The sequence below is a fragment of the Canis aureus genome, chromosome X (genome assembly GCF_053574225.1).
Source record: "Canis aureus isolate CA01 chromosome X, VMU_Caureus_v.1.0, whole genome shotgun sequence".
In the NCBI taxonomy this organism is placed as follows: Eukaryota; Metazoa; Chordata; class Mammalia; order Carnivora; family Canidae; genus Canis; species Canis aureus.
The window spans coordinates 33,609,952-33,628,800 of record NC_135649.1 but is presented as its reverse complement, the minus strand read 5'-3'; the positions used below and the strand labels follow the sequence as shown (position 1 = coordinate 33,628,800).

Sequence of the window (18,849 nt, the reverse complement as noted above, 5' to 3'; positions counted from 1 at the left end):
AAAACATAGACTGTAACAAGACACAAAGGAGGGAATTACATAATGATAAAAGGGTCAATCCAACAAGAAGATATAACAGCTGTAAATATATATTCACCCAACATAAGAGCATTGATATATGTAAAGCACATATTAACAGACATAAGAAGTGAATACTATACATAATACTATACCTAATACTATAATAGTAGGGGACTTAACAGTCCACTTACATCCATGGATGATAATCCAGACAGAAAATCAATAAGGGAAGAGTGGCAGTGAGTGACACATTAGACCAGATGGACAGATACATACAGAACATTCCATCTAAAGATAGTAAAATACACAATATTTTCAAATGGACATGGAACACTCTCCAAGATAGATAACATGTTAGCCAACAAAACAAGCCTTAATAAATTTTAAAAGATTAAAATCATATCCAGCATTCTTTCTGAAAACAATGGTATGAAAGTAAATATAAATTATAAGAAAAAAAAACCTCAAAAAAAACACAAAGATGTGGAGGCTACATGCTATTAAACAACCAATGGTCAACAAAAAAATCAAAGAGGAAATCAGAAAATACCTGGAGACAAACGAAAATGGAAGTACAACGGTTCAAAATCTTTGAGACACAAGGAAAAAAGTTCAGAGAAAGTTTATTATGATACAGACCTGTCTCAAGAAACAAAATCTCAGATAAACTGTCTAACGTTATACCTAAAGGAACTAGAAAATGGAGAAGAAACAAGGCCCAAAGGGAAAAAGAAGTAAATAACAAAGATAAGAACAGAAATGAATACGGACTAAAAACACAACATAAAAGATCAATAGAGCCAAGAGCTTGAACCTTGAAAAGATAAGCAAAATCGATAAATCCATAGCCAGACTCATCAAGAAAAATAGGAGAGGGCTCAAGTAAATAAAATCAGAAATGAAAGAGAAGTTACAACTGGAACCACAGAAACACCAAGGATTATGAGACTGCTACAAAAAATTATACACCAACAAACTGGAGAAACTAGAAGAGATGGATAAAGTCCTAGAAACACACAATTGTCCAAGACTGAATCAGGAAGAAACAGAAAATCTGAATGGACCAATTACTAATAAATCGAAAGAATAATAAAATAAAGCTCCCAACAAATAAAAATCCAAGACCAGACAGCTTCATACATGAATTCTCTCTAACATTTAAAGCTAGTTAAAAGCTATCCTTCTCAAACAATTCCAGAAAACAGAAGAGCAAGGAATGCTTCTAAATTCATTCTATGAGGCCAGCATTACCCTGATAACAAAACTAGACAAAGAAACTACAAAAAAATAAAATTATAATGTCCCTGATGAACACAGATTTAAAAATCTTCAACAAATTTTAACCAATGAGATTAAACAATACATTAAAGGGATCGTTCACCACAACAAATGGAATTTGTTTCAGAGATACAAGGATTGTTCAATATCTACAAATCAACCAATGTGATATACCACATTAATAAAATGAAAGGTACAAATCACATGATCATCTCAATGGATGCAGAAAAAGCATATGAAAATTTCAACATTTGGGATCCCTGGGTGGCGCAGCGGTTTGGCGCCTGCCTTTGGCCCAGGGCGCGATCCTGGAGACCCGGGATCGAATCCCACGTCAGGCTCCCGGTGCATGGAGCCTGCTTCTCCCTCTGCCTGTGTCTCTGCCTCTCTCTCTCTCACTGTGTGCCTATCATAAATAAATAAAATTTAAAAAAAAAAAGAAAAAAAAAAGAAAATTTCAACATTTGTTCAAGATAAAAACTCAACAGCATGTGTTCAGAGTGAACATATCTCAACATTAAAAAGGCCATATATGACAAACCAGGAGATAAGATCATACTCAATAGCAAAAAGCTCAAGTCTCTTCTTCTGAGATCAGGAATAAACAGGGAATTTCATTCTTGCCATTTTTATTATATATAGTACTGGAAGCCCTAGCTGCAGCAATCAGGCAAGAAAAAAAGTAACCAAAGTGGTAAGAAGTAAAATTGTTACTATTTGCAGATGACATGATACTATATATAGAAAACCATAAAGATCAGACCAAAATCTATTAGACCTAATAAATGAACTCAGTAAAGTTGCGGGATACAAAATTAATATACAGAAATCTGCTGCATTTTCATATACTAATAATGAACTAGTAGAAAGAAAAATTAAGAAAACAATCTCATTTACAATTGTATCAAAAAAATAATGCCTAAGAATAAATGTAACCAAGGAAATGACAGGCATATACTCTAAAAACTATAAGACCAGGATGAAAGAAACTGAAGACTACGCAAATGAATGGAAAGATACACCATGATCATGGATTGGAAGAATACTGTTAAAATATTCATACTATGGATAAAGAATATTTGGTATATGTATACAATGAAATATTACTCAGCCATTAGAAATGACAAATACCCACCATTTGCTTCGACGTGGATGGAACTGGACGGTATTATGCTGAGTGAAATAAGTCAATCAGAAAAGGACAAACATTATATGGTCTCATTCATTTGGGGAATATAAAAATTAGTGAAAGGGAATAAAGGGAAAGGAGAGAAAATGAGTGAAAATATCAGTGAGGGTGACAAAACATGAAAGACACCTAACTCTGGGAAACAAACCAGGGGTAGTGGAAAGGGAAGTGGGTGGGGGGGTTGCGGTGACTGGGTGATGGGCACTGAGGGGGGCACTTGGCGGGATGAGCACTGGGTGTTATGCTAAATGTTGGCAAATTGAACTCCAATAAAAAAATTTTTTTTAAATACTCATACTACAAAGCAATCTACAGATTCAATGCAGTCCCTATCAAAAGACCAATAGTAATTTTCACAGAACTCAAATAATCCTAAACTTTGAATGGAACCACAAAAGATTTTGAATAGCCAAAGCAATTTTAAGAAAAAAAGAACAGGGCAACCTGGGCGGCTCAGTGGTTTAGCGCCGCCTTCGGCCCAGGGCATGACCCTAGAGGCCCGGGATGAAGTCCCACGTCAGGCTCCCTGTATGGAGCCTGCTTCTCTCTCTGCCTATGTCTCTGCCTCTCTGTGTCTCTCATGAATAACTGAATAAAATCTTTAAAAACAAAATAAAAAGAAAAAAAGGACAAAGTTGGAGGTATCAAAATAAAAATCTGCAAAGGAAAGAATCAACAAAACTAAAAGCCAACCTACAGAATGGGAGAAGGTATTTGCAAATGACCTATCTGACAAAGGATGAGTATCCAAAATATATAAATAAAACTAAGCATCCAAAAACTGAATAATCCAATTAATAATGGGCAGAAGATATGAATAGACATTGTTCCAAAGAAGATATACAGATGGCCAATAGACACATTAAAAGATGTTCAACATCACTTATCAAGGAAATGAAAATCAAAACTACAATGAGCTATCACCTCATACCAGTATGGAGGTTCCTCAAAAAGTTAAAAATAGATCTACCATACAATGCAGTAATTGCACTACTAGGTATTTACCCAAATACAGAAGTACTAATTCAAAGCAATACATGCACCCTGATGTTTATAGCAGCAATATCTACAAAAGCCAAATTATGGAAATAGCCTAAGTGTCCACTGACTAATGAATGGATCAAGATGTGGTGTCTATACATGCACATACACACACACACACACACACACACACACACACTGGAATATTACACAGCCATAAAAAGAATGAAATCTTTCCATTTGCAAAATGTGGATGGAACGAGTATATTATGCTAAGTCAAATAAGTCAGAGAAAAACAAATACCATATGATCTCACTCATATGTGGTATTTACAAAATGAAACAGATGAGCAAAGGGAAAAAAAGAGAGTAGCAAACAGAAACAGACTCTTAACTATAGAGAACAAAGTGAGGGTTACCTGGGAGAGTTGGGGAGGGATGGGTGAAATAGATGATGATGATTAAGGAGTGCACTTGTGATGAGCACCAGGTATTGTATGGAAGTGTTGAATCACTGCATTGCACACCTAAAACTAATATTACACTGCATGTTAACTAACTGGAATTTAAATTAAAACTAAAAAAACCAAACAAACAAAGCTGGAGGAATCACAATCCCAGATTTCAAACAGTTCTACAAAGCTATAGTAATTAAAACAGAATGGTACTGGTACACAAGCAAAGAAAGACACAGGACTGATGTAACAGAATAAAGAGCCCAGAAATAACCCATACTTATAAGGTCAATTAAGACAAAGGAGGCAAGCATATATAATCAAAGAAAGACAGTCTCTTTAATAAATGGTGCTGGGAAAATTGAACATGCAAAAGAATGAGACTATGCCATAGTACAACAAATTCAAAATGGACTAAAGACCTAAATATAAGACCTGAAACCATAAATCTCCTAAAAGAAAAATAGGTAGCAAACACTTTTTTAAAAAAAAGATTTATTTATTTGAGAGAGAAAAAGAGAATGGGTGGGGGGAGGGGCAAAGAGAAACAAGCAGACACCCTGTTGAGCATAGAGCTGATACTGGGCTTGATCCCTAGACCCTGAGATCATGACCTGAGCTGAAGACAGATCCTTAACTGACTGAGCCACTCAGGTGCCCCCAGTAGCAAACTCACAGACGTTCGTTTTAGCACTGTTTTCCCCGATCAGTCTCTTCAGGAAAGGAAAACAAAAGGTAAATACGCTACTGGAACTACATCAAACTAAAAAGCTTTTGAACAGTGAAGGAAACCATCAACAAAACAAATAGGAGATGTGCCAAATGGGTAAAGATATTTGTAAGTGGCATATCCAATAAGAGGTTAATATCCAAAATACATAAAGAACTCATATAACCCAACATCGAAAAGATATGTAATCTGATTAAAAATGGGCAGAGAACTTGAATCGACTTTTTTCCAAAGATATACAGATAACTAACAGACACATGAAAAGATGCTCAACATCACTAATCATCCGGGAAATGCAAATCAAGGTAAGATAGTATCTCACATCAGTCAGAAAGACTGGCATCAAAAAGAAAAGAAAGAAGTGTTGGTGAGGATGTGGAGAAAAGGGAACACTTGTGTACTGTGAGTGGGAATGCAAACTGGTACAGTCACTCTGGAAAACAGCAGGAAGATTCCCCAAAAATTAAAAATAGAGATACCATACAATCCAGTAATTCCAACTGAGGGTATTGACCCCCCCAAAAATAAAACACTAATTCAAAAAGATATATGCATATCTATGTTTATTGTACTATCGCTTACAATAACAAGATATGGAAGCAACCTCAATATGCACTGATAGATGAATGGGTAAGGATGATGTGGAACGTGTGTGTGTGCGCGCGCGCGCGCGTGCGTGCTGGAATATTACTCAGGCATAAAGTGAAGGATAATCTTGCCATTTGTTACAACATGGATGGACCTAGAGAGTGTTAAGTGAAATAAGTCAGAGAAAGACAAATACCATATGACTTCACTTATATGTGGAATCTAAAAAAAAAAAAAAAAAAAACAAAGCAAACAAACAGAACAGAACAGACTAACAAACAGAGAACAATCTGGTTGTTGCCAAAATAGAGGGTTTGGGGAGCGGTGGGCAAAATAGGTGAAGGGAATTAAAAGGTACAAACTTCCATTTATCAATAAACCACAGTGAGGAAAAGTATAGCATAGGGGATATAATCAATGATATTGTAATAACTCTATATGGTGACAAATGATACCTACACTTATCTTGGAGCATTTATTATTGTATATAATCATTATATAATACGCTGTATATCTGAAACTAATATTATATTGTATGCCAACTATAGTTCAGTTTAAAATATATATTTTTTTTCAGTTGTATTTTTTTATTGATGTTCAATTTACCAACATACAGAATAACCCCCAGTGCCCGTCACCCAGTCACTCCCACCCCCCGCCCTCCTCCCCTTCTACCACCCCTAGTTCGTTTCCCAGAGTTAGCAGTCTTTACGTTCTGTCTCCCTTTCTGATATTTCCCACCCATTTCTTCTCCCTTCCCTTATATTCCCTTTCACTATTATTTATATTCCCCAAATGAATGAGAACATATAATGTTTGTCCTTCTCCGACTGACTTACTTATATACACATACACACACACACACACACACACACACACACACACATACTTAACATAGCAAATCATTTTGAGTGAATCAAGTCACTTTAATTTCAAATGAAACTACTTAGGCTCCTGAAAAGAAACTCAAGTATATAATAAGCATTTTTTAAAAATACTGAAGAAGCATAAAATAACATTACAAAATCATTCTGAAAGGAAAAGCAGGTGAAATCAGAAGTAGGAAGAGACCAATCCAAGGTTAACTCATTTAAAAAAGATATCTACATTCTTCAAGACATCTAATTATGTCTAAAAATTAATTGTATTTTTATTTTGTAAAGATTTATTTATTTGAGAGAGACAGAACGAGCAGGAGGGGAGGAGGAAGAGGGAGACAGTATCTCAAGCAAACTCCATGCTCAGTGCAGAGCCGACACAGGGCTTGATCTCACAACCCTGAGATCATGATCTGAGCCAAAACCAAGAGTTGGATGCTTAAATGACTGTACCACCCAGGTGTCCCCCAAAGATTATTTTTAATAATAAACAATAAATAGCCTCTTTTTAGTTGGAAAGATAACACTGACTATAACTTATCACTCTAATGGAGAACTGGGAATAGCCTGCCCCTCCTGCACCACACAGATATCTGGTTTGGTAACTCCCACTAGACAGAAATGTCCTTTACTATAACAACAGACTATATTTTAGTGAAGTGTGAGTGGCTGAAAAATTTTTTAAAGTCCCAATTACTTCACAATACCTGTAACAACATCATGGAATAGATTTTATGGAACATTTTCCAAAACACACCATCCCAATACTACATCGTGGCCAAAAAAGAAGTATTATTTTTACCTCCACCATCTAACCATTACTAACCTATGTCAGGCATAATCTTTAAAAATATTTTAAAATGCCAATATGTACACATAAAATTCCTCAGGTATCTCTGGTTCTGGCACACTATAGAAACAGGTGTAGACAAGGAGAGAGCCATGCATACCGTGAGTTTAGCAGTTTTGTTTTACTTTTTATTTTTTTTAGCACTTTTGTTTTTAAATACAAGTCTGGCTTAGTAATGCAGTACTAATAGTGGTATGCTTGTGATAAGTACATAATGAGCAAATCTATACAATCAATATGGATTTAGAATTCAAAATCAGATAAATACATAATCCTTTAAAAGACTAGTCAATGACTAAAATGAAATTAAATGAAGGCTTTCTGCAGCAAGTTAGAGCTACACTGCAAAAAACAGCATAAGATCTGAGCTACACAGAGCAGGGATCTCTGAACATTTTGCCAGAAAAACAGTAGAACCAACAGGCACAGTACTTCCATTCCCTTCGTGGCTACATTTATTTCAAAACACCTATTTCTCTTTTTGGGGTGATGAAAGTGTTCTAAAATTGATTGTGGTGATGGTTACCCAACTCTGTGAAGATACTAAAAACCGCTGAATTGTACACATTAAATGGGTCAGTTGTAGGGTAGTTGAATTATGGCTCTATAAAGTTGTTACATATTTATTTTTAAAAACATATAAAGTCTTCTCAATTTATCCTTGCAATTGTTTTCCAGTTCAAAATGAACACACACACACACACACACACACACACACACACACACACACCTGTGCATACAGATGCAACATACATGTACATAGCTTTGGGCATTAAAAGGTTCAGAAGATATATTTGCTTTTCGGTAAGATCTGCTTTAAACGTACCTTATTCAAAATACCTTGTCAACTTTAACAGCCTACTCTGATCCTTCCTCTGTATTCATCCGGAAAATTTTCTAGCATACCTTGTTTAGCTACCATGCTCTTATACAATGTCCCCTGTCAGAGATAGAATAAAAAGGAAAACTTGCAGTTAAAAAACACAGATTCTAAAACCTGTTGCATAGATTTGAATGCTAACTCTTGTACTTATTAGGTGTGCAACCTTGGGAAGTTACCTAACTTCTCTTGCCTCAGTTTTCTCATCTGTAAAATGGGGATAATAACAGTCACTACCTCATAGCATTGTTACGTGGTTTCAATGCGTTCATGCATATAAAGCACTTACAAGGTGCCATACTCATAGTGGGTGCTATTATAATTTAGTAACTACAGATTGATATTAGTATTGGCTGCTATCAAGTTGCTCCATGTTCTCTCTTGCCCCTGCTAGATTGTAGGATATTTCACGGCAGATTTGTGTTCTTCCTTCTAGTAGAATGCTTTACATATAATTACTTAACAAATGCTTGCCCATGAATGTTTAAATAAAACACCTATATGATGCCAAAAGTGCTTACAAAATTTTTTAATAAACCCAAAACTCACTTTGCTAAATGCCACAATTGTAAAAGAGGTTATACAAGTACCAAATTATGGTTGGACTCTCCACTACTGAAATTCTGGTTTCACCCCTTCAAATTAGAGATGAGAAACATGAAAGAATCCAGGGTGCCTGGGTGGCACAGGTGGTTGGGCCTCTGACTCTTGGTTTCAGCTCAGGTCTTGATCTTAGGGACCTGAGATGGAGCCCCACGTCAGGCTCCCCGCTCAGTGCAGGGAGACTCGGCTTGTGAGACTGCCTCTGCCCCTCCCTGCCTGCGCTCACGCACACTCTCTCTCTCAAAATAAATAAGTAAATCAAAGAAAGAAAGAAAGAAAGAAAGAAAGAAAGAAAGAAAGAAAGAAAGAAAGAAAGAAAGAAAGAAAGAAAAAGAAAAGAGAAAAGAAAAGAAAAGAGAAAGGAAGGAAGGAAGGAAGGAAGGAAGGAAGGAAGGAAGGAAGGAAGGAAGGAAGGAAGGAAGAGGGAGGGAGGAGAATCCTTTGGGTAACAAGTCTTCTACATTATTATTATTGAAAAAGCACTTTGTTAAAAACCAAGGGACCTACATTCGGCTCCTAGCTCCATCTCAGGCGATGTGACCTTCTGCAAGTCATTCAACCTCATTGTGCATACTCCACTGAAATAATAAAATAAGAATAATTAACCATGCTTCAAAAGAAAGTTGCTCTATAAATAAATGGCATTATCCTTAACATTTGAGCTTATTACCTGAGGACACAATAAGTCTAATTTTCTAAAAATACTTTTGAACATTGTATTTTCATGTTCAAATATGATGATGATCATGGTGACTATAAATGCATGTAACACTGCTTAATACATGATGTATCTCATTAGTATGGGGAGCTGGCTTTTGAAGTACTTGAATGTACATTATTGTAATAATCATGACAAAATATACAGTGAATATACAGTTACTTGAGCAATGCGTCTCTTGGTTCATTCCCTTCTACATGCCTATGGCATGCCATAACCAGGTCAGCTACCCAAGGATCAACTGTCTCATCATTTGTCTGACATCAGAAATAAAGAACACCAGAACAGGGGAATGCAGGAACACTACTTTCGTGCACTTCCAACCCAAAAGGTTATACTAGCCCTCCAACACTGGAAACCACTCTCAATAACCTACTTAGACTTACCCATTCGCTTATCAAAACTGCTACTGAACTTTTATCATCTCTAAAGTATGACTTGATTTGTTGCTAGAGTAACTATAATAAAAACTGAAGGGAATCATAACAACTCAAAATCTATAGAAGACATTATTCAAACAGAATTACCCCTCCTCCCAGTAGTTTAACTGTCATAAATATCTCACTATTTTCTTCTATGAGGACCTGAAATCTGGAATAAAGATAAATCAAGAAAATATATGACCTCTCTGAGTATCATAACACCAAAAATCTCCAGGTTTAAAAGACAACATTGTTTATTGCACACATTTTTCTGCACCTCCCTTTCCCTTCAAAATGAAGGTTAAACTTTTACATCCTATTAAGCTAAATACTATATTTAAATTATATATATTTAAATTACATATATAGCCAATCATATTAAAAAATTGACATTTTCCTTGCATTCAATGTGATACCATCTTTGAATAAGTAATAAACCAAGCAGTTACCATAAACTTTCTTATCTGCCAGAAAACTAGTGTTACTTCTAAGCAGTCAGTTCACTGTGTAACAGACACATGTTCAAAAAATAACATTCCCATGGGATTAAGGCAATATAAAGGAAAGAAACAATTTTCCCTTACATTTCTGGTTCATATATAAGTGGCAAAGCTCCTATAGTATGCCACAAGTTTTAACTAGCGAAGCCATTAAATCTACAAAGAGTCAATAATATGAACATCTACTAGGAAGCCTGAATTATGCTTAGGACTCGATATGCATTAGTTCACTTAATTCCTTAAAACCACCAAATGAGACTATTTACAGAGGAGGCAAACAAAGCTCGGAGAGGTGAAGGGAGTTGCCCAAAATCACATTGGCAACAAGAGGCAGAGTCGGGATTGGAACCCAGGCCTATGATTCCAGGGCTCAAGATTTTAGCCACTGATTTCTACTGCCTTCCCACTGAGAAATATTCAGCAGTAGAACAGAGAACATTGTTGACACGAAGTTCTTTAGAAAATTATGGTCATTTTTATAAAATAGAACCAGGAAGCAAAACTCTACAACTCTATTATCCCCTTTTACTGAAAAACTGTAAAATGTAAAAGCACTTGACACAAAGACTACAATGACCATCCCTTAATCACCCCTCTATACCCATGTCCTGATGAGCTCTGGGCAGTAACACAACAATACAACAATGGCAGGCCCTGTGAACTGTGGAGTGGGGCGACAACAATGAAAGTGGGACAGCAATAATCAAAATCAGTTGAAAGATTTAGTGTTTGACTTACTCCCGTACTTTCACTGCTTTTCTTCACTTGCCTTTCTCTTCTTCATCTTTCCTATTTAGAGCAAATCAAATCATTTGCTTGGTAACAGGCATTCCTCCAATGGACTGCTCACCCCTTTTCAAAACCATCTAAAACTCTAGAAACCTTTTGTTACCCTCAAAGCACATGAACCTTGACATTAAACATTTCAGTAGCCAGCAATTAACAAAGCAATCTCTATACTGTATGTGTTATAAATGAAAGCAGCTTTAAAGTTAGCAGAAGTTAACTTCAATCAGTGACATAGGCAAGCACTCATATGATGAGACAAAGCTTTGACCCCATCAATTGTGCTGCTTTAAGTTCATGGTCATTGTGTTCTAACAGCCTGTCTTCTGAAGATCAGTCCCTTGGCAGGCCCTTTACTATCAATCTATGCTATTTCTCACCAATATTAGAAACTCTGTTAGGACTCAACACATTTTAAGATTTAGATCATTATCAAACAACCAGAGTGTTCTCTTGAACTAAAAGAAATTAGACAACATGGCGGAAAAATCTAATGTCTATTACCATTCCTGAGGGTCACCATGAAAATTTAAGGCTATGAAAATGTCTGGGCATTTGACTAAAGGAACAGACGACTCAGCATATTATGGCCTACTTAGTGCTTTTCAAAGGGTCACCCCAGGGTTCCCACAGCTGACCTTGTGCAAGACTTTCTTTGAAGTACCAGGTTTTACCTCAAATTTTCATATGAATATTGCATTTTAAAGCACAATGTATATGAATCTATTTAAATATTATTAAACATTTTTAATAAGCTACCAGTGAATGTTCTCCTAAATCTTTGTGTAAAACAGATTCCTCAAGAATACACAAGCTGGGGATCCCTGGGTGGCGCAGCGGTTTAGCGCCTGCCTTTGGCCCAGGGTGCGATCCTGGAGACCCGGGATCGAATCCCACGTCAGGCTCCCAGTGCATGGAGCCTGCTTCTCCCTCTGCCTATGTCTCTGCCTCTCTCTTTCTCTCTGTGTGACTATCATAAAAAAAAAGAATACACAAGCTGTTTTATTTTGTAGCTCCTGGGGGCACATTATCACATCACCATCCTGCTCATCCAGTATACCCAGTGTACTCCAGTTTGAGAAAATGAGCACTGAACAGAGATTCTATTTGCTTAAACTAGTGCAATGCCTAGAATATAATAGGTACTTAATACATATCTGTTGAATGAATTGGCAGAATGGTTTCAAGAACTAGTTTTCCACTGTAGAGAACATTCCTGAAAACTCATTTGAGACATATAATTACTCCCAAACCCACAAAGGCAAAAGGACAAAGAGAATGTATCAATTATGATTTACAAATATTGATAAGGAAGAATAATAAAAATCATATTTTACTTAATTTAGTTAGAAATGAAAGATTGCCAGGATGTCATATAGGGATATTATTTCCTATTACTGGGGAGGGAGGGCAGGGAGTGGTAAAGTTATTAAAAACCAATTCCATATATTGCACACAAAGACGAGTTTTCAATTGTCTGTTGTGTTTTCCTTTGTACATTTTTAATATTAATGATCTCAAACTTATGGAGAAAAACAAAGAATTATAATGGACAACCATGTTCCCATGTAACCATGCATGGTTCTGGAACTACTAAAAGCCAGGAACTATGCCTCATTTGTTTTTACCTTTCTCCTGCTTTTAATACTGATTTCCATACACATGAAGAGTTCAATAAATATTTAGCAACTGCAAAGTAGAAGTGTTTAATCATATTAAATAAATTCTTAACTCAATCCTCCCTTCTCTCCCCACTAAAAGACTCACTCTAAAGAAGCATGCTTTGGTTAAAATAACAAAAGAAAAACAAAAAATAAATATTCCTAATGGTACTAGATGAGAGAGTATTGAAAGACCTAGTCCTTGGCTCATTTCAATCACATGACCCATATCTGTTTTCCTATGATAAAATGAGCCTCGTACAGCCAGCCCTCTATTCAGAGTTGTTGCATGAATAAATCAGCACGTGTTTACATGGTAACCAGTATAAGAAAGGTACTGGGAAGGAGGCAGCTGTATGTTTACCTTTCTAATCTCCACCACCAAAAGCAACAACTTCTTATGTGCAAGGTGCTGATTTAAGCACTTTACTGTAAGGTATACAATCCCTTATCTGCAAAACTTGGTGCCAGATGTGTTTCCAAATTCAGAAATGTCCAGGCTTTTGGAGAGGCAATAACCTGTATATACTATATATTACATAATACCACAGTAGGGTCTGAGGCACTACTCCATAAATATACTAATTTGCCAGCAAAACCAAATGACAATTAACATTAAATAGAATAAAGACCATAAATATCCTCATATCAGTTCAAGTCAGATTTTGCCGCCACCTGAGTATGGCACTTACCAAACAAAAATTTTTATCGGCTATCAGAGCTTTTGAATTTCAACAACTGCAAACAACAAGTTGTAGACTTAGGTGACTCATTTAATCCTTATAAGTACCCTAAGAGGCAAATTCTCTCATCCTTATCTTACTTACAGATGAGAAATATGAGGTATGGAGAGGTTAACCAATTTGCCCAGTGTCCCACGGCTAGTAAGCCTCCTAGCCAAAACTGGAACACAGCCTAACCTCAGACAGAGCTTACGCTCTTAACAACTATACTCCAGGTCCTCTGAGAAACACCTTGAGAACACTTGACAAATATGTGAAAAGTAAAACAGCATTCAACGATTTAAGTATCTAAAACAATAATAGGAGAAACATCACAAGACAGTATCTATTCCTTATTCAACTATTTATAGAGGGCATAGCAAATGCCCGGTGCTCAGGATACAATGAGGAGCGAACCAGACAAGGTCCAGGTTGCCTTCATGAAGTCAGAGACCAGTGGGGAGATAGCCAGGTATCAAATAAACGTAATCATGTTACTCAAGGGAAGTGTGTGATTATCAGAGGAAGAGATTGGGTCATTGGCTTTGGTGTAAAATAGGACAATGGATTTGAACTGTTCCTTGACTAATATTGGGATTTGCAATGACAGAAAAGAAAGGGGAGGGCTTCTCAAATAGATGATGGCATGGCATCCATTCAACAAGCAGTTATTGCGTATCTACTCTATACCAAGAATAAAGCTAAGCAGAAAAGTTCCAAACTGGAGAAAATCAGTTTAAACCAACAGAGGATTTGTGTAAAAGAGTAATAAAGACATGTAAGACAGTAGGCTTGGGTCAAACCATGAAGATTCCTTGAGTGCTAAGTTAAGGAGTAGGAGGTATACTCTGCAAGAGTTGCTGAAGATTATTTTGCAGGTTATTGCCCCATAATAAATATTACGATTTACCCCATCTGGGTGGCTCAGTGGTTGAACGTCTGCCTTTGGCTCAAGTCATGATCTCAGGGTCCTGGGACCAAGTCCCACATCAGGCTCCCCACAGGTAGCCTGCTTCTCCCTCTCCCTATGTCTCTTCCCCCTCTCTCTAGTCTCTCATGAATAAATAAATAAAATCTTTTAAAAATTTTACCCCTGTGAAATGTTGATGACTATCTGAATTCCTACTTTGGGGCCAATCAGACCTCAAAGCTGGATTGCTTCTGAGCAGGAGCTCAGGACACAAAATAAATATCAAATCTAAATTCATTTATGCCTCAAGGAATAGAGTAACTCTAATCTCTCAAAGAATGGCAATTTGAAAACTCTGGAGAGGGGTGCCTGGCTGGCTCACTCACAAGAGCATGCGACTCTTGATCTTGGGGTCATGAGATCAAGCCCCATGTTGGGTGTAAGGATTACTTAAATAAATAAAAACTTCTTTAAAATCTTAAAAAAAAAAACCTCTGGAGAAGGCAAAGGTAAAAGAAAATGGCAAGCTCCCATTAAAATCTCACATGCCATTTCTAAAACCTAAGTATTCTTTCATATTCAAATAAAACCTCCAACCTTCCAAAGGAAACATATTTCTATGAAAAAAATAAAACATCATTCTTTGAGAAACAAATTCTTAGGCTGATCAATGGTCTGTTTTTTAATAAAGCTGATGTCAACTTACCTCAGGGCACAGGTGACAAGATAACTCTGGAAAGTAAACTGCTTTTCGACATATTCATCTCAGAGCTCCCAGTCTCCTATCCACTTTTCCACACAGAGTGGAAGAACCAAATTACTTATTTAGCATACATATCAAACAAAGCTTTTCATCCTCAGGTTTTAATGTAAACAACTGAGCAGCTAGACAACCTCTGCAAAACACATTTTTATTTATTTCCACCGAGTAATTTTTTTTTCCAGCCAGTGGTGACCTTCCACAGGAAAGTAGTTAATACTCTTCCATGGCTTCCTCTTGTTCTGAGAATCAAATCCAAATTCTTTCTCAGAATTTCCAGGCCCTCTATTATTATCCAACTCCCTTTTGGGCTCTGAAATACCTTTATTCCCATCTACCCACCTCATTGGGGCTAACCATCCTGGCTTGCTTTCTGTTCCTCAAACACCCTGTGTCTGTTTTCCTGCCCCAAGGCCTTGGCTCTTACTTGGCTCTCTGATCTTCGCAAGGTAGGTTTATTCCTTCTTCTCTTTCAGGTCTCTGTTCAAAGGTCATCTTTGCTGCTAAGAGGCCTTTCCTGACCACCTTTGCCAAATAAGCCCTTCCCAGGTCTCCATATCACATTTTGTTATTTATTACCTTCACTGTTTTTCCTACAATCTGTGAGAATCTTCTTCATTAGTCTATTTGTTGTCTCTATCCTTTGGTGGACTATAGCCTCTGTGAGAAGACACAGGGCCTCATGCCTAATAGAGGCCTTTCGCATATGGAAGTTGCTCAAGAGATTTTGTCAAGTAAATTAATAAATGAATGAACAATATATTTAAAAGCTGATTGATATGAATGTCAGTAACTGGAAAAAAAATTTTTTTTCCTCTAATTTTGAAATGCCTTCTCTAGGGCTGTTCATTCTTCCATAATCTTTCTACATTTTCTGAAATCTGATGATGCCTGGCAAATTGTTTCACAGCAGTAAAAGTAGATCCATTTCAAGTACTGTATTTAAGAAAAAAATACTTTCAGGAGGTTGTAGTAGTTTATTAAACATCAAAATCAATTTGAAAAGTGGTTGGTCTCATTTCACTACTGCAAGTCAAGTTACATGAAGAAAAGTAATATAAAATGTAAAGAAAATTAAAAAGACAATTCATTAGCAAACTGCAGTTATATTTAGCGACATCAGAAACATCCGGTCTGATAACCTCTAGGTATACCAGGTGGGTTTATCAAATACATATTGAGACATGTTGAAAAGATTCAGAGCAAAATGCTTAGGATGAAGTCATAACCAACTTTTGTTTTCTGGCAAACTGAAATAGATCAATTTGGTGGCAATCTTAGATTTAGTATCAGTAATCATCACAAAGGGGGAAAAAAACTAACAGAATGATACAAACTGTTTTCCTTGAAACAATTTGCAAGTTAGTATGTCTTTCCAGGATGGGTTGCCAAGAAAGTCAGAGATTTAGGTTGGCCCAATAAATATAAACCCTCTTTCCCTACTCTATTCCATTTTTGAAATAAAACTCAAGTCAGGAATTTACCAAAAGAGGGAAACTACAAATCATCTGCAATCTATCTAACTAATCTGATAATCAATAGCCTTTACTGCTCGTAAAAACTGCTTTCCTTAGAACCTTGACTTCAAACTCCATATAGTCACACCATGATTTTCAAAGTGTGCTTATGAAAGTGTAGATTTCAAAACCAGGGGAAATTGAGGCTCTTATTCATCTATTTTCTAAATACATTATTGGATGTTGAAGCAGAAACTTACATTCCTTGTCTCACTGCCAAAGCAAGTACTAGAAGGACAGTGAAATTTGGCCCTTACCTTCATTCCCAACTCAGTTTCTTCCGAGATTACTGCCTGTGAATGCACATTGTGTCCATCGCAACACCTGATCCCATATCAAGCAGACAATGCTATAATTTTAAGGATATTGATACAAAGTCGCCATTCAAGGAGCTACAATCTTTAAGTGTAAAATGATGTCATAACTGCTTGGTCGATCATTTTACTTTTCTACTTTCAAATCTGAGCATTAAATACAGCCCATCTCCCAAAAAAACACAGCCACAAACATCAGCATGTGGTAATTCACTGTACCTGCCTCCTCTTTCAGCCTCTCCATTCAATTTTCTTCACTCACTAATTTCAGCATGGAAGTGAGTATATGAGCCTCAGTATGGGAGAGACTGGAGCAACTGCATGTGGAGAAGGTGACATCCCTGAGAAAGTAAGTGGTACTGTGTGAAATTGACTTAAGCAAAGTAATCTCCTGTCCACAGCAAAGCAGTGTGTTTTGTAAGTATGTGATTTGTAAATGCTGCTTCTTGAGGGTTTATACAAATAGGAGGTGTACACAAGAAACTCTGGCTTCTTTAAAAAAAAAATTCAAGGCAGGTGCCATCCCAACAGAGGCAGTTTTAAATTAACCCCGGATTTTCTCAGTTCCCATGCAGTGTGCTTAGTAAACAGCCTACACTAACTTGAGTGAGTATCCCAAACTACTAGAATTCTGAGTACAATAAAAGATGAACATCCCAGTTTTCAGATGGAAGAAATGGAAGCAGGCATCCTAAGTCCTCCTCTCCCTCAGGCCTGCTCAGCAATGGAGGAAGAATCAGATTTCGGGCCATGTGCTAGGATTGCATACAAACATACACACAAACATACATAACATACATTTCAAGTGGTTGTGGTTCTCGGAGTAAGTTATTGAAACCTGGAAAGAAACTTCTGAGTTTCTTAGCTAATATATACTGGAAGATCATTCCCATCAATTTCAGTAAGCCGTAGGCTAGACAGTAAGCTTCCAAGAAAATCATTAGTCAACTGTGATTAAACCAAAGAAGCCAAGACAGTCAGAGATGAAGCCGTTTAGAGAGGAGTTAAAAGCTTCGAGGAAGAGGAGTGTGTTTCTGAGTCGGAAGGCAAGCGCAAAAGCCTCCCAAGTTGGAAGATTGTGAGGGAGGGATGGGTTGGAAGACACAAAGCAGAAACTGTTAGAAGGCAAGAGACAGTGGGGCTGAGGCGGGCGGAGGGACCCCAGACCATCGGGGCAGCGACAGCGAAGCCCGGCCAAGAAGATCTTGGAGGGATAACAAAGAAGCAAAGGAAAACTGGGTTCGGGGGTCCTGAAAGAACCGAGGCGTCAGGCGGAGCCTCGGGCTCTGGGAGGTGGGGATGAGAAGGTGCAGGGATGAGCGCACACCCGCCCGCGAGGGAGAAAGGGGGGGGCGTGCAAAGAGCCCATCTGGCTCCGTGTCCCTCTGCCCTGGTGCAGAGCACAACTCCTTACCGCGCACCGCCTCGCCGCGCCGGGTCCCGGAGGCGAGGAGGCGGCTGCTGAAGCCCCTGCGACTTCAGGACCCTGCCTCACCTTGTTCGCCGCGTCCCGCGTCCCGCCGCCCGTCAGCCCGCCGCTGCGCTCCGAGGGCCAAAGAGCCAGTCGCGCGGCGCAGCCGGGCTCCCTCCGGCTGCGAGACACCAGCCCCCGCACCTCCGCACCCCCCGCTCGCCCTGGTCACTTCGCCCTCAAGCAGGCGGAGAGCGCGGACCCCAACCCGAAAGCCGCTGCACTTATTTTCGAAAGTCCCCGTTCCAGGCTTCCCCGGAATGGGAGCTCAGCTGCAGCGGCCGCAGCGGCAGAGCCTCCGCCTGACCTCACCGGGGGGTGGGGGGAGAGGGAGGGGGCGGGAGCCCAGTTAAGGAGGGGAGGGGGGCGGGGGAGGGAGCGCGCGGGCGGGGGCAACATGGCGGCGGGGGTGGCCCCGGCGGCGCCTGCGCGGGAGGCGGAGGGGAAAGCTGGGGCTAGGACCGTGCGTGGGGTCCGAGCAGAACTCCTCCCCCACAAGCAGCGCGGGGCCGGGGTGGCCCGGGGCGGCGGGGGTTGGGGGGGTCGCCCAGTGGCCCTCACACCTCCGGAGCCGGGACGCTCGCGGTTGAGCACACATGGCCTCTAGTGCCCAGG

The 18,849-nt window shown here is 38.6% G+C and overlaps 1 protein-coding gene across 10 annotated transcripts in view; it reads right to left on the bottom strand.

Annotated features, from left to right (window-relative positions):
• Positions 1 to 18,553, bottom strand: part of KLHL13 (kelch like family member 13) — a 210,803-nt gene extending 192,250 nt beyond the window's left edge. For 3 of the 10 annotated variants that reach the window (XM_077889972.1, XM_077889980.1, XM_077889988.1), the window contains exon 1: positions 18,259 to 18,553. The gene's annotated coding sequence lies outside the window, so the exon portion shown is untranslated. Of the gene's footprint in view, positions 1 to 7,796; positions 7,911 to 8,960; positions 9,032 to 18,177 lie in introns of those variants that run through there. The other 7 variants (XM_077889974.1, XM_077889983.1, XM_077889973.1 and 4 more) reach the window with 6 other exon arrangements.
• Positions 18,554 to 18,849: the final 296 nt, after the last annotated feature.